Source organism: Physeter macrocephalus, chromosome 11 (assembly GCF_002837175.3).
Source record: "Physeter macrocephalus isolate SW-GA chromosome 11, ASM283717v5, whole genome shotgun sequence".
NCBI classification, from domain to species: Eukaryota; Metazoa; Chordata; class Mammalia; order Artiodactyla; family Physeteridae; genus Physeter; species Physeter macrocephalus.
In genome coordinates this window covers 131,052,698-131,069,417 of record NC_041224.1, presented here as the reverse complement: position 1 = coordinate 131,069,417, position 16,720 = coordinate 131,052,698, and the positions used below count along the sequence as shown (strand labels likewise).

The following is a 16,720-nucleotide window of genomic DNA, read 5'->3' as shown; positions in this document are numbered from 1 at the left end:
AAAACATTTCAAGTGTTATTATCACACTTACATAACAGAAACAATAATTAATTTAATATCATCAGAATTTACTCAGTATTCATATTGTCCCAGTTGTCATTTTTTTGTATTATTTTTACTTGAATCAAAATATAAAAAAGTTGTTTATATTTGCAATTAATATATCTTTAAGTGTATTCTTTGTTGACACATGTTGAGTTTCTAAAGCTAGAAATTTATTCCTTTAATTGTAAAATCTTTTGTCTAAGCTTAGGCTGGAGAAATATTTGATGTCAGCTATAACACTAGGAAGAAAATTGAGATATCAGAGGGTAATTTCTATGGGAAATGATTCCTGCTTCACTGGCTTGAGGATGAGAGCTTGAACTAAGCTGCCTAGAACTTCCTGCTAATCAATCTCTCTCTCATACATGGTAGTGGTCACCCTGATTGTTACCTCTAAGCATGCATAGCCCCCTACCTAAAGTAATAATGAGTGATTCTCATGTCATAGGAATTCTTGGGCTGTCTTTTTATCAGCATGGACTGTTATTCAATAGGAAGTTACTACTTATTCTATGTAAATGTTAATATTTATTCAATTTCTGCTGCCATAGCCTTATGTGATTTTTTTTTTCTGTAATGAAAAACCGTGTAGCACACTGTAACAGCAATGATTGGAAATAACTCTTGAAATGTCAAGGAGTTTTTCTTTAAACAATAATTAGCAGATTAAATGCCAACAAGTACATTTAATAACCATGATATTTTGCATTTGGACCACAGCCAACATCATCAGTAAATGTAGTCCATTAAGGATCACATAGCATTCTGACCTTGAATTGAAATGTTATTTGTTAAGGTATATTTTCATTATTCAACAGTAACCTTGACTATATAAGGTATGTATAGTGAGTCTGAAATGTTACACTGTACACAGAGTTTACTAAATTACAGGAAAGTATTTGAGAGTAAATTCCATGTCATTTTAGCTTTTCCCTTAAATTTTTTGATATAATTTTATAGCCCTACCATCAATATTCACGTTTTCTGAATTCATATACAATGGTTTAAAAAATATGAACACTAAATTAAATAATTAATCCAATGAATATTTATTTAATGCCTATTTATATGCCAGGTACTATTCTAAGGAGTAGGTATAAAGCAGAGACTAAAACAAAGAAATGCCTGCCTTCATAGAGCCTCCTTTAAATAACCCTCACAAAAGGAAATATGAAGAAGGAAGAGTTCTCATTGATATTTCTGGAAAACAAATATGAGTGTATTTATTAAATATACAACATGTTCCAGGCACTGTGCTAAGTAGCAGGGACAACAAAAGGAGTTGGAAACATTCCTTCCCTCCAGAATGATGTGAGAAGGTATTAGAGCATAGTCAGTCATAAGTAGCAGACTAGGCAAAATAAAATCACAAGAAGACTAAAAGCAACACTGGCAGATGAGAATATTAGTGGGAGATGATAATGAAAGAGAAGGAAATAGAACATGAGAGGATATGGATATGGAATTTTCCGACCTTGTTTTGATGGTAGATTCTTGGGCAAAGAGAGAAAATTGATTTAGGTTTTACTTTACCATAGATTGAACTATATGACAAGTTGTTAAGAGTAACAACTTCAGATTGCTGCGTGTGGCAGCTGCAATGCACTTTAACAACTAGGTTAAGTCAAAGCAACAAAATATGTTGAAATAAAAAAAGTTTACTCAAGTTGATTCATCATTTAAACTAAATCAGAATGTACAAGGCTTTTAGGAATGGATATCTGATCCTATAATGGAAAGTTTATGAAAATTAACAAGTTTCTTCCTCTCATGATTCTTTTTCTGTAAAAAAAAAATTGGTATTGAAATCAGAAAATAAGTTTTCTTTGGGTACCTTTTGAATTTTATCATCCTATTTTTGTTTCTCATAAGGGGCCACTTTCTCTTCAATAGAATTACTGCTGACATAGGATTGCTGAAAATGAAAGGTCTCTCTGTTCACTATTTTCTAATCGATACTTCTCTAGAACCAGTACTCCAAATTGTTTGTATGCTTTATATATAGAAAGCAAGTACACAAAATCCTAAAGAAACCAATCAGTGTCCTAAAAAATCATCAGTAGAAGAATGGTTTAGAGTAGATAATCCTCCACAATATAAAGTCAGTTAAAAATACAACAGTACTGAAAAGGTCTAAAGAGTCAAAATAAAGAAGATGTTACCCCTTACTGGACTCATAATAGGCCTCAATGTCCCAGTGATAAATTTCAAAGATTTTAGCACTGGTAAGTAGTTTAGAAACTTGACAGACTTGCTCAGTTAGATTCTATGCTTAGATTTGTACTGATTTGGAAAGCATATTGAGATGCTGATGCTCTGTTCCAGGTGCAGCATGAAGCAGTTGGGCTCTGACAAAGAGCCTTTTGGAAGCAAAGATAAATACACAATGGACAAGGAATACCTTCTCATGGGTCTGCATGCATTCGCCTGTAAGTGTGGTTTTTAATCTGTCTTCACTGACCTGGTCAGTTAGACTATTAGGATTAAGAGCCATAAAGCACAAATTTTAGAAACTTTAAAGGACAAACAAAAGTAAAAGTGAAAACCAGAGAAGTAAAGGAGGAAGGAAAAACCTTGCCTTCTGAGGGACATGTGATTTAAGTCAGGTCCTGGCAGAACAAATCATCAGACAAAGGATCATCTGCACACATATTCCTGCTTAAATATTGCTTTTCCTTTTTAAAGAAATATTTTGTTTTATGACCCTTGCAGAAATTTTGCCACTCTAGTGTGATTGTTATTTTTCTGTTTGTACAGGTACATTAAAAAGTAGGCAATGGGGAGCTAAGACTTTCAAGTAAAGATCAAACTTGTATACAGTAAAAACTTGTATACAGTAAAACAATAAATAAGAACCAAAGGATATAACTAACTTTTAAAAAGCTAAGATGGCAAAAGTAATCTGCTCATCGGATCTATTCCCAGTTCAGGAAAAATTGAGGATTACATCTTGCAAATCTGTCAGTTAAATGAAGCTGTGCTTAAAAGGTATTTCTCTACACAATTAAAAGATATGAGGGCAGATGTTGAGATGCAGTTTTCAAGCCAATAATCCAGGTTCTAAGAGTACTTAGGGATAAAAGCATAGATGAATAAATGCAATGAAAAATAATCTTCTGCACCTACCCTCCCTAGAATATAGTACTAAGAAATACACTTTTAAAAGTTATTGTTTGGGGCTTCCCTGATGGCGCAGTGGTTGCACGTCCGCCTGCCGATGCAGGGGAACCGGGTTCGCGCCCGGTCTGGGAGGATCCCATATGCCGCGGAGCGGCTGGGCCCGTGAGCCATGGCCGCTGAGCCTGCGCATCCGGAGCCTGTGCTCCGCAACGGGAGAGGCTGCAGCAGAGGGGGGCCCGCATACCACAAAAAAAAAAAAAAAAAAGTTGTTATTGTTATTACCAGGGCACATGAACAATATATTGCAGTACGCACATGGATGAAGACGAACACAAAAGAGTCATTTCACTGATAAATAATTATACTAAGATTATTGCAGTTAGTCCACATAGGTTTCCAACCTCCAAGAAATATTGGAATCAGTGTCTCCTACAGGACGTTGCTAACTCATCAGTCTCCTCTGTGAGAATTGGGGGAATAAAAAGACTTTCCTTCCTTGGGGCAGGCTTAGCCCAGGGCCAGGGTCATGGTTCTGCAACATTCACCCAGTTAGTTCACCCAGTTAGCCTAGCACCCGTATGAAAGACAGCCTTATAATCTGGCTCCTGGTCATGATGATGTATTTCCAATGATGCCTTCAGGTATAATGTAGACAAAGCTTTCATTGTACCTGGCAAAGGTCCTGTACCTACAAAGGAATTTAATTTCTTATATTTAAGATGATCTATTGCAAATGCTATTTGAGAAACTTGCAAATACATTTCTAGGTAAATGGACCAACTAAAATCAGTTTATTATTGTTATTATTATCAGCATTTGAAATGATGATGAAAAGTGAGATGTAATGTTTAGTCAATTAATAAGGCCACAATATACTTCTATGGTCAAGAAATGATTTGTCATTCTAAGACACATTTGACAAGGGACTAAAAAATTAACTACATTTGTGAGAGTTTTTTTAGTTTAGAGAAGTAAAATTGACAAGTATACATCACCTTAAACACACAGTTCTAGTCATCTTCAATAAGTATCTTCTCCACACACAAGGGCATTATTTACACACTTATCTAGTCATGAAATGAAAACTTATATAGACAATAGAAATTCTGTTGGTCAATCCATTTGAAACCCAAGCAAAGCAGAGAATCATAAAAATGTATAGGTACATAATGTAAACATTTAAATTTTAACCTAAAACCTAATGTATATTAATTTATCATATGTAATATATATATTTTATATATGTATATAATCAATAAAATTTGGTTTGCATTAATTATATTAAGTTTTATTCTCTTTTATAAATATAGAAAATATACTTACTTTAAAAACTGTGGGCAGAATTCTTGTAGAAGTTAACCAGTATTTGCAGTCAGTATAATTAGTTTCAGCAACTCATTGGTATAATTTTCCACTATGGGATGAATGTTTATGTCCCCCAAATTCCATATGTTTAAATCTTAATCCTCAATGTGATTGTATTAGGAGGTGGAGCCTTTGGGAGATAATTAGGTCATGAGGGTAGAGCCCTCATGAATGGGATAGAACACTAGCTATTTCCCTATCTCTGTCTCTGTCTATATCTCTATCCCTTCCCCATGCCCCTTCCCACTCTCATGTGAAGGTACAAGGAGAAGATGGCTGTCTGCAAACCAGGAAGAGTGTACTCACTAGATACCAGATCTGCCAGAGCCTTGATCTTCAACTTCCCAGCCTACAGAACAGTGAGAAATAAATTTCTTTTAAGTCACGCAGTCTATATAATTTGTTATAGCCACCTGAACTAAGACAATTACCTATATCAGGGTTTTTCTTTTCCATAACACTCAACTAGCCTTTATTAACATAAATGTTTACAAACATATTTCATATAATAATGCTTAATTAAATTTCATAACTAGATTTCAAAATGCAGTTGGCATAATCTATTTTAGAAACACACAGATGAGTCTTTTTGATTGTATCATTCAGGTAGTGGAGTAAAACTAACTACAGGAATGCAAAACAAATAGACAACAGCAACAGACAAAATAACAATGACAAAAAGTAGCATCTTCCAAATTCCTCACTCTAATGGCAGACTCTTCTATTTTATGTGTGAAGTTTTAGTAGGGAGACTATTAATATTTCCAACATACTACTTTTTTTTTCCATTTTAAGTATTTCTTCCTTAAGATCCAAGTTACTTTGTTGCAGAAAAATGTAGACCAGCACTCATGAGAAACCTAAAATATGGTTATCCTATCCTTCATGCTTAGTAAGTCACGTACAATTTGTGTAAAGTGTAGAATTACTGTTGTCTTGTATCTGTTGCTGTTCTTTTAAGAGTTATCTAATTTGTCATTGGAAATATTACTTGGCAGATTGGGTATTCACAGTCTGAAAAACACCTTGGTTCTAGCCTTATTTATCTGTCCCATGTCACTAAAAAAATGCATACCTTTCTTAACTCACTTGACTTGTATAGCAAACCCTTGAAGCTATGATTTGAGTCCCATGATTTGGGAGAAAATTTTCTATTTCTTTGTAATTTTTTAAGATGAAAGTGGGTAGGAAAAAAAAAGGAGTTGGTTAAATATAGTATAAATGTAAAGCATCAGACATACTCATTGAAATGAACATTAAAATACTGAGTTTCTGGCATTTGCAATTTCTCACTTCAATGAAGGACTTTTATCCATATGCCAATAGTGTAAATTTACATCAGTCTCAAAATTATATGCTTAGAATACAACATTATGTATTTTGGTGAAGGAGTATTTGAATCTAATTGCACTCTAAAATTTTATAATTACTTTATTCTATATGAGGGCTATCAATTGCATAATGTATAGATAAATTGACTCTTTTATGCAAGGCAAAAACCAAGTATGCAATTGGTTGCTCTATTTATGCCCCATTAAATGACTAGGGTTCTCATTTTCCATTGGATAATACTTGTGAGAAGGTAGAGTCTTTTCACATAAAGTTCCTACATTAAGAAAAAAAAAAAAAAAGGAAAGAAAAGAAAACCTAAGGCACTCATTATCTAGCTGTCTATAGGAACATGTCAAGTCTATTAAAAATATTAAGTGGTATTCTATATGATCAATTGTTTATTTTTCCTTCTTGACCCTTTAGAATTCCACAATGTTTTCTTTTATTGTTTTTTTCTGTGTGTATTTTGGGGACATATAATGGGTTTCTGGAAGATCTAAGAGATCCTTCCTCCAATGGGATCTGGATAAAACAAGACCCAAGTACATGCTGCCTACAAAGGATTCACCTCAGCTTTAAGGATACACAGAGACTGAAAGTAAAAGATGGAAAAAAAGACATTCCATGCAAATGAAAACCAAAAGAAAGCTAGGGTTGCTATAGCAGACAAAAACTTTAAAGACTGTAATAAGAGAAAAAGAAGGTCATTGTATAAAGATAAAGGGGTCAATCCACAAAAAGGATATAATATTTGTATATATTTATGCACCCAACATAAAAACACCTAATATATAAAGCAAATATTAACAGACATAAAGAAAACAGCAATACAAAAATAGTAGGGGACTTCAATACCACACTTTCATCAATGACTAGATCATCCAGCAGAAAATGAATAAGTAAACATGAAAGTTAAATGACATATTAAACCATAAGGACTTGAAGAACATTTGCTAACAGTTCCATCAAGAAGCAATAGAATACAGATCCTTCTCAAGCACACATGGAGCATTCTCTAGGACAGATAGTATGTTTGTTAGGACACAAAACAGGTCTCAATAAATTTAAGAAGACTGAAATCATATCAAGCATCTTTTACAACCAGTAGTGTGAAAATAGAAATCAATTACGAGAAGAATATTGGAAAATTCACAAATATTTGGAGATTAAACCACATGCTACTGAACCAAATGGGTCAAAGAAAAAAATCAAAAAATATCTTGAGACAAATGAATGGGAAATGCAACATACCATAACCTATGGGATGCAGCAAAACAGTTCTAAGAGGGCATTTCCTAGCCATAAATGCCTATATAAAAACAAGCACAATCTCAAACTTTTTATCTCAAGAAACTAGGCAATAATAACAAACTAAGCCCAAAGTTAGTAGAAGAAAAAAATTACAGATTAGAGCAGAAATAAATGAAATAGAAACAAAAGACAATAGAAAAAAGATCAATGAAACTGACCTATTGTTTTTTCAAAAGATAAATTTGAAAAATGTTTACCAAGACTTATAAAGAAAAAAGAGAACTCAAAACCAGAAAAGAAAGAGGAGACTTAGCAATTGATAGCCTAGGTTTACAAAGGATCATCAGATAATACTATGAACAATTTTATGCCAACAGAATGGACAGCCTATACGAAATGAATATCTTCCTAGAAACATACAACTTACAAAGAATATATCATGAATAAATAGAAAATCTAAATAGAACAGTTACTAGGAAGCAGATTGAATCAGTAATCAAAACACTGTCAACAAATAAAAGTCAAGGACCAGATGGCTTCACCAGTGAATTCTATTAAACATTTAAAGAAAAATTAATACCAATCCTCTCAAACTCTTCCAAAAACTAGGAGAGGAGGGAACACTTTCAAACTCATTTTATGAATCCAGCATTTAACCTAGTACCAAAGCCAAATAACCTAGTACCAAAGCCAAACAATGACACTGCAAGAAAAGAAAATTACAGGCCAATATCCCTGATGAACACAGATGCAAAAGTTTTCAACAAAATATTGGCAAACCAAATTAAACAGTATGTTAAAAAGATCATACACCATGATCAAGTGGTATGTATTTCAGTGATGCAAAGATAGTTTGACATCTACAAATCAATATGATGATACATCACATTGTAAGATGAAGGATAAAAATTATACACAACCATACAAAATCTATGGGATGCAATAAAAGCAGTTCTTAGAGGGAAGTTCATACTGATACAGGCCTTCCTCAAAAAAACAAGAAAAATCTCAAACAACCTAACCTACCACTTAAAACAATTAGAAAAAGAAGAACAAATAAAACCTAAAGTCAGCCAAAGGAAGAAAATAATAAAGATCAGAGAGGAAATAAATAAAACAGAGATTAAAAAACAATAGAAAAAAATCAATAAAACCAAGAGCTGGTTCTTTGAAAGGGTAAACAAGATTTAAAATCCTCTGGCCAGGTTCACCAAGAAGAAAAGAGAGAGAACCCAAATAAAATAAGAAATGAAAAAGGAGGCATAACAACCAATACCACAGAAATACAAAAAACCATAAGGGAATACTATGAACAATTATATGCCAACAAATTTGACAACATAGAAGAAATGGACAAGTTTCTAGAAATATACAGACCACCAAAAATGAATCAAGAAGAAATAGATAATTTGAACAGACCAATTTCTAGAGGTGAAACAGAATCTATAATTTAAAAACTCCCTACAAAAAAAGTCCAGGACCAGATGGCTTCATAGATGAATTCTCCTAAATGTTCTTTTTTGTATTTTTATACCAATCCTTCTCAAACTCTTCCAAAAAATTGAAGAGGAGGGAATACTCCCAAAGACATTCTATGAAGCCACCATCACCCTGATATCAAAAACAAAGACACTACCAAAAAAGTTTAGAGGTCAATATTTTTGATGAATATGATGCAAAAATTCTCAACAAAATATTAGCAAACCAAATCCAACAACACATAAAAAAGATCATACACCATGACCAAGTGGGATTCATCCCAAGTTCACAAGGATGTTTCAACATACCAAATCAATGTGATACACCACATTAAAAATAAACACAAATGATCATCTCAATAGATGCAGAAAAAGCATTTGGCAAAATTAAACATCCATTCATAATAAAAACTCTTAGCAAAGTGGGTATAGAGGGAACATATCTCAACATAATAAAAGACATTTATGACAAACCCACAGCCAATATAATACTCAATGGTGAAAAGCTAAAAGCCTTTCCACTAAAATCTGGAACAAGATAAGGATGCCCACTCTCACCTCTTCTATTCAACGTATTATTGGAAGTACTGACCAGAGCAATCAGAGAATAAAAAGAAATAAAATGTAGGGAAGGGAAGAGGTAAAATTGTCATTATATTCAGAGGTCACGATTCTGTATATAGAAAAACTGAAAGACTCCACACTAAAACTACTAGAACGAATTCAGCAAGTTAGCAGGATACAAGATTAACATAGAGAAATTGGTTACATTTGATTATACTAACAATCAAATATCAGGGAATGTAAAAAAATAATACCCTTCGGGGCTTCCCTGGTGGTGCAGTGGTTGCGCGTCCGCCTGCTGATGCAGGGGAACCGGGTTCGTGCCCCGGTCTGGGAGGATCCCACATGCCGTGGAGTGGCTGGGCCCGTGAGCCATGGCCGCTGAGCCTGCGCGTCCGGAGCCTGTGCTCCGCGACGGGAGAGGCCACAGCAGAGGGAGGCCCGCATACCACAAAAAAAAAAAAAAAAAAAAAAAATACCCTTCAAAATCACACCCCCAAAAGTAAAATACTTAAATACTTATACACTGAGAACTATAAAACATTAATAAAGGAAATTGAAGATGATTCAAAGAAATGGAAAGATATCCCACACTCTTGGATTGGAATAATTAATATTGTTAAAATGGCCATAGTACACAAAGCAATCTACCAATTTAATGCAATATATATCAAAGTACCTATGACATTTTTCACAGAACTAGAACAAATAATCCAAAATTTATATGGAACAATAAAAGACACAGAATTGCCAAAGCAATCCTGAAGAAAAAGAACAAAGCAGGAGGCATAACCCTCCTGGACATCAGACAATACTACAAAGCTACAGTAAACAAAACAGTGTGATGTTGGCACAAAAACAGACATGTGGATCAATGGAACAGAATAGAAAGCCCAGAAATAAACTCACCCAGCTATGGTCAATTAATCTTCAACAAAGGAGGCAAGAATATACAACGGGGAAAAAGACAGTCCCTTCAGCAAGTGGTGTTGGGAAAGCCGGACAGCCACATTTAAATTATGAAGTTAAAACACACCTTCTCAGCATACACAAAAATAAACTCAAAATGGCTTAAAGACTTAAACATAAGACATGACACCATAAAACTCCTAGAAGAGATCATAGGCAAAACATTCTCTGACGTAAATCGTACCAATGATTTCTTAGGTCAGTCTCCCCAGGCAATAGAAATAAAAGCAAAATAAACAAATGGAACCTAATCAAACTTACAAGCTTTTGCACAGCAAAGGAAACCATAAACAATGAAAAGACAACCTACAGAATGGGAGAAAATATTTGCAAACAATGTGACCGACAGGGCTTAATTTCCAAAATATACAAACAGCTCATACAACTCAACAACAAACAACCCAATCTAAAAACAGGCAGAAGACCTAAACAGACATTTCTCCAAAAAAGAAATACAAATAGCCAAGAGGCACATGAAAAGATGCTCAAAATCACTAATTATTAGGGAAAAGCAAATCAAAACTACAATGAGGTACCACCTCATGCTGGTCAGAATGGCCATCATTAAAAAGTCTACAAATAACAAATGCTGGAGAGGATTTGGAGAAAAGGGAACCCTCCTACACTGTCTGTGGGAAGGTAAGTTGGTATAGCCACTATGGAAAGCAGTATGTAGGTTCCTTAAAAAACTAAAAATAGAATTACCATATGATCCAGCAATCTCACTCCTGGGAATATATCCAGACAAAAAGATACATGCACCCCTATGTTCATAGCAGCACAAGTCACAATAACCAAGTTATGGAAACAACCTAAATGTCCATCGACAGATGAATGGATAAAGAAGATGTGGTACATATATACAATGGAATACTACTTAGCCATAAAAAAGAATGAAATAATGCCATTTTCAGCAACATGGATGCAACTAGAGATTATCATACTAAGTGAAGTAAGTCAGAAAGAGAAAGACAAATACCATATATCACTTATATGTGGAATCTAATATATGACACAAACGAACCTACCTACAAAACAGAAAGAGACTCACAGAGATAGAGAACAAACTTGTGGTTGCCAAGGGGAGGGGTTTGGGGGAGGGATAGAGTGGGAAGTTGGAGTTAGCTGATGTAAGCTATTATATATGGAATGGATAAACAGCAAGGTCATAATATATAGCACAGAGAGTTATATGGGAAAGAACATAAAGAAAGAATATATATATATATATGTATTACTGAATCACTTTGCTGTACAGGAGAAATTAACACAACATTGTAAATTAACTATACTTCAATAAAATTTTTTTTTAATTATATGAATGCCTCAACAGATGTAGAAAAAGCATTTGACAACATTCAACATCCTTTCATGATAAAAACTCTCAACAATCTGGGTATAGAGGGAATATACCTCAACATAATAAAGGCCATATATGACAAGCTCACAGCTAATATCATACTCAATGGTGAAAAATGGAAAGCTTTTCCTCTAATATCAAAAGGAAGACAAGGATGCCCATTCTCACCATTTTTATTCATCATAGTACTGAAAGTCCTAGCCAGAGAGATTAGACAAGAAAATGAAATAAAAAGCACCTGAATCCAAAAGGAAGAAGTAACGCTATCTCTATTTGCAGATGACATAATATTATATATATAGAAAGCCCTAAAAGCCTGACCAAAAAACCTGTTAGTACTAATCAATGAATTCAATAAAGTTGCAGGATACCAAAGCAATATACAAAAATCTGTTTCAGTCCTATACATTAATAACAAACTGTCAGAGAATTTAAGAACACATTCTATTTACAATTGTGTTAAAAAATACTTAGAAACAAATTTAGCCAAGTAGGTGAAAGACCTGTATACTGAAAGCTATAAGACACTGATGAAAAAATTGAAGAAGACAAAATGTTAAAATGTCCATACTACTTAGAGCAATCTACAGATTCAATGCAATTCCTATCAAAATTCCAATGACTTTTTTCTTTTTTATATAACAAACAATCCTAAAACCACAAAAGACTTCAAATAGCCAAAACAATCTTGAGTAAGAGTAAAGCTGCCGGCATCACATTTCCTGATTTCAAACTATATTACAAAGCTATAGTAATTATAGTATGGAATGGGTATTAAAACACACACATATATCAATGGAGAAGAATAGAAAGCCCAGAAATACACCCACTCATATATGGTCAATTAATTTATGACAAAGGAGCCAAGAATACACAATGGGGAAAGGGCAATAAATGGTGTTGGTAAAACTGACCCCTATCTTACACCATACACAAAAACTAACTCAAAATGAATTAAAGACTTGAAATGCAAGGCCTGAAATCATAAAACTACTAGAGGAGAAGATAGGAAGTGAGCTCTTTGGCATTGGCCTTGGCAAAGATTTTTTTGGATTTGACACCAAAAGCAATGGTAACAAAAGCAAAAATAAACTAGTGTGAAGACATCAAAATAAAAAGCTTCTGCTCAGCTCAGGAAGTCAACAAAATGAAAAGACAATGTACTGAGTGGGAGAAAATATTTGCAAATCATAAATCTGATAAGCAGTTAATACCTAAAATATATAAAGAACTCACATAAGTCAATAGCAAAAAAAAAAGAATCTGATTTAAGAATGGACAGAGGATATGAATAGACATTTTTCCAATGAAAACATACAAATGGCTATCAGATACATGAAAAGTTGCTGAACATCACTCATTGTCAGAGAAATGCAAATCAAAACCACAATGAGATATTACCTCACACCTGTTAGAATAGCTATTATAAGAGTCACAGATGTATTAATAGAAAACAAACTTATGGTTACCAAGGGTAAAGGGGGGAGGGATAAATTTGGAGATTGGGATTGATATACACACTAGTAGTATAGTATAGTAGTATACACACTACTATATATACAATAGGTAACTAATAAGAACCTACTGTATAGCACAGGGGACTCTACTCAATACTCTGTAATGATCTATATGGGAATAGAATCTTAAAAAGAGTGGATATATGTATAACTGATTCACTTTGTTGTACACCTGAAACTAACACAACATTGTAAATCAATTATACTCCAATAAAAATTAATTTAAACAAAAGAAAAAACAAGGAATAACAAGTGTTGGAGAAATAACAAGATGTGGAGAGAAGGGAACCCTTTTGCACTTTTGGTGGGAATGTAAATTGGTACAGCCACTATTGAAAACAGTATAGAGATTCTTCAAAAATTAAAAATAGAACAATCATATAATCTAGTAATTCCACTTGTTTTTTTTTTTCTTTTTCATTTTCTTCTTTTTTTGGGAGGCAGAGGGCACACAGGGTGGGAAGTAGCCCAATGCCTCCTCGTGAGACCCAGGACAATGGTAGCCAGAGTCAGGAACACCACAGTGGCCAGGCCTAAGCCCAACATCATGGAGGTGGGAGAGGAGGTCAGCACTTCCACACCATGGTCACTAAGTCTTTCCCACAAAGATCAGTGGCCCCGCTGTAACATCCAGAGGAAATGAAAACAAAAAGTCAAAAAGATAGCTGTACTCCCACATTCATTGCAGCATTATTTACAGTAGCCAGACATAGAAACAACCTAGGTGTCCATCAGCAGATCAATGGATAAAGAAAATGTGGCATATATATACAAGGGAATATTACTCAGCCATAAAAAAGAAAAATGGTACAAATGAGCTTATTTACAAAACAAATAGAATCAAAGTTGTAAAAACAAACTTATGGTTACCAGGGGGGAAAGGGGTGGGGAGGGATAAATTGGGATACTGGGATTGACATACACTACTATATATAAAATAGATAACCAATAAGGACCTACTGTATAGCACATGGAACTCTATTCAATACTCTGTAATGACCTATGTGGGAAAAGAATCTAAGAAAGAGTAGATATGTGTATATGTATAACTGATTCACTTTGCTGTACAGCAGAAACTAACACAACATTGTAAATCAACTATACTCCAATAAAAATTAAAGAAAAAAGAATCTATGTCATTTAAAAGGGAAAATTATGGAGGTTATACAATCTACCCAGTACCTTAGGGACAAGTCCACTTATCTTGGTGGTATAGAGACATTTTGAGCCTTAGAACACTGCCTGGCATTTTGTATGAGTCAAAACATGTTTGCTCAACATGAAAACAAAAAAATAACTTTTAGTTTCAGCAGTGTAGCATATTTTTATTATTCTAACTGAATATCTCCCAGGATATTTGTTAAGAAACAACATTTATATGTTACATATAAACATCACTAGAGTCTTAAAAAGCAACTTGATTGGAAACCCTTCTATAGATAATCTGTGGGCCAAAAGAAGACAGGAAATTATAAATTTTTAAATGTCATTAAATAGATATTTTAAGAAACAAGAATAAATATCACAAATAGCATCTCCTTACACAATTAACTGAATATGTGATATGTAGCCATTACAAATCCTGCTTTGAGAGGTAACTCTAACAGGTACAAATTAAAAGGCAGGCTCTCTCACTCACGATAATTCCCATATTGATGATTCACACTCCTCCATCCCTTTGAAGAACCAATTTTCCTCTCCATTGACCTTCCTCCTCAAGGAGATCTAAAGGGGTTTGTTGCATGATGCTTTTTCTCTGGTACAGCGATTGGTCTTAAAGTAGATTCATGACCCACTGGGCCAGTAATATACATCATATCCTGGCCTCTATGATTGCTCTAGGACAGTATTTACCAAACTTTCCTGATGCTAAGAAATTGTGTGCTAAAAATACTGCTTTCCAGGCCTTTCTCCTGGAGATTCAGATCTAGTTAGTCCGGGATGGGGACTGAGAATTGGTATTTTAACAAGTCTTCTGATCAGGAAGTTTTGAAATGTTTTACTCTAAAGCAGTGATTCTCAAACTTTGCCCTGGGGGATTAAAACTCCAAATATTGAGATCCCACTTCATAACAATTAAATCAGAATCTCTGGCAGTAGGAAAGAGGCATCAATGTTTTTTTTGAAATTCTCAGGATTATCAGCATCAGACTCATTTGAGAGCTCGTTAGAAATGTAGACTCCCAGACTCTACTCCAGGCTTACCTATTGTTTATAATCAGGATTTTCATTTTAGCAAAATTCTCAGGTGGTTGTTAGGCACATTAAAGTTTAAGAAGCACTACTGGGTAGCGTTCTGATCTAAGTGAGGCAAGGGTTTTTCTAAATTAAGCTGGGCAAGTGCTTCCTCTTTAGTGAAGGTGGAAGAACAAGAGGCCAGCAACAGTCATTTCTACCCTCCCCATGACTGAATCATGTGAGTTGGTGAGTTAAGTCTTTTTCTTGCAAGCAAAAAAGTTCTAATTCAGTAAGCTTCTTCTAAAATCACCTTCATTCAATTAAAAAATATTAATCTTTCATAGTGAACTGCTGAGGCCCCTTCTATTTTAAGATTTGTTGTTTTAAGTTTTTAAAATTCCCTATTTGTTTAAAGTTTAATTGACTTCCTTGCCCTTGCATTTTTTTTTTCAATTTCCTATCTTTGCAAAATGAACATGTAACTGTGTGACCTTTTCCTATATTATCAAGATGCTAAAAGTATATTTTTCCTGGGCTTGCTCTAATACTTACTCATTGAGAGATTACTTCTCTCTCTACCACTCTCAGTGGGAGGTGGGGATAATGATTATTAGATTATTCTTTTGTTCTGTGGCATAAATGGATTTGTAAGTACATAAAGAGGTTGAATATTTTAAAAATTTAGGGGAAATTAGAAACTCTAATTGTTACAAAAGCAAAATCACAGATGATGAAGTAATTTAAGTGTGTGTTTCCATTATTGTAACATAAAATGAATCCTTGAGATAGTGACTTGGTATCATTAGTAAGCTATTTCAAATGATTTAATTCAAGTAATAGAAATGTTATTTGAAGGAAAGAGGTGCTGCATTTCTTTGTTGGGTGGCTTCTAGGAGCCAAATGTATGTTAGGACCTAGAAGAAGTTGTGACAAAGTGGTCAACAAGCCATCTGGCCTCTGGGCCAGCAACCACAACGTTGCCCATAAGCCTGACTAAAGATTGCACTCTACCAGAGTGCTGAAGAAAAGAAAATCTCTTGAGATCTTACTGAGAAGTGGGATAGTGAAGCAGTGTAGTTTTCACATTTTTTCCTTGTTCTAAATTCCCTGATGGCCTCTCAGTTCTAGAGGCAGCAACATAAGCACAGACTACTGGCCTGTCCCAATGACCTTCATAAAGCCCCAGACAACCATTTTTTGGGGGTAGATTTCCCACCCAACTTCTCACACATCATGAGTGAGGACTTATTAGATTCACAATAACAATTTGTCGAAATACTATGCAAAGCAATCTACAGAGTCAATGAAATCCTTATTAAAATCCCAGTGGCAGTTTTATAGAAATAGAAGAAAATATTAAAATTTTTAAAAAAGTTCTTTCTTCAGAAGTAACTTACTCTCTTGATCTTCCAAATATTTTTTGTATTTTGTGTCTAAAGGACCCAAGACTTGTGTGAATTAAGGTAGGTTACATCAGGTCATCACATAAGGTCCTTTGAGGCATTTTTCTACGGAAACACAGAAGTGTTTTTGTTTTCCTT

The 16,720-nt window shown here is 34.2% G+C and overlaps 1 long non-coding RNA gene across 2 annotated transcripts in view; it reads left to right on the top strand.

The window, feature by feature from the left end:
• LOC102977218 (uncharacterized) overlaps window positions 1–16,720 on the top strand; it is a 349,947-nt gene that overhangs the window by 319,630 nt on the left and 13,597 nt on the right. For both annotated transcript variants that reach the window (XR_008618769.1, XR_448860.3), the window contains exons 3-4: window positions 2,371–2,474; window positions 4,790–4,889. This is a non-coding gene — a long non-coding RNA (uncharacterized lncRNA). The remainder of the gene's footprint in view (window positions 1–2,370; window positions 2,475–4,789; window positions 4,890–16,720) is intronic.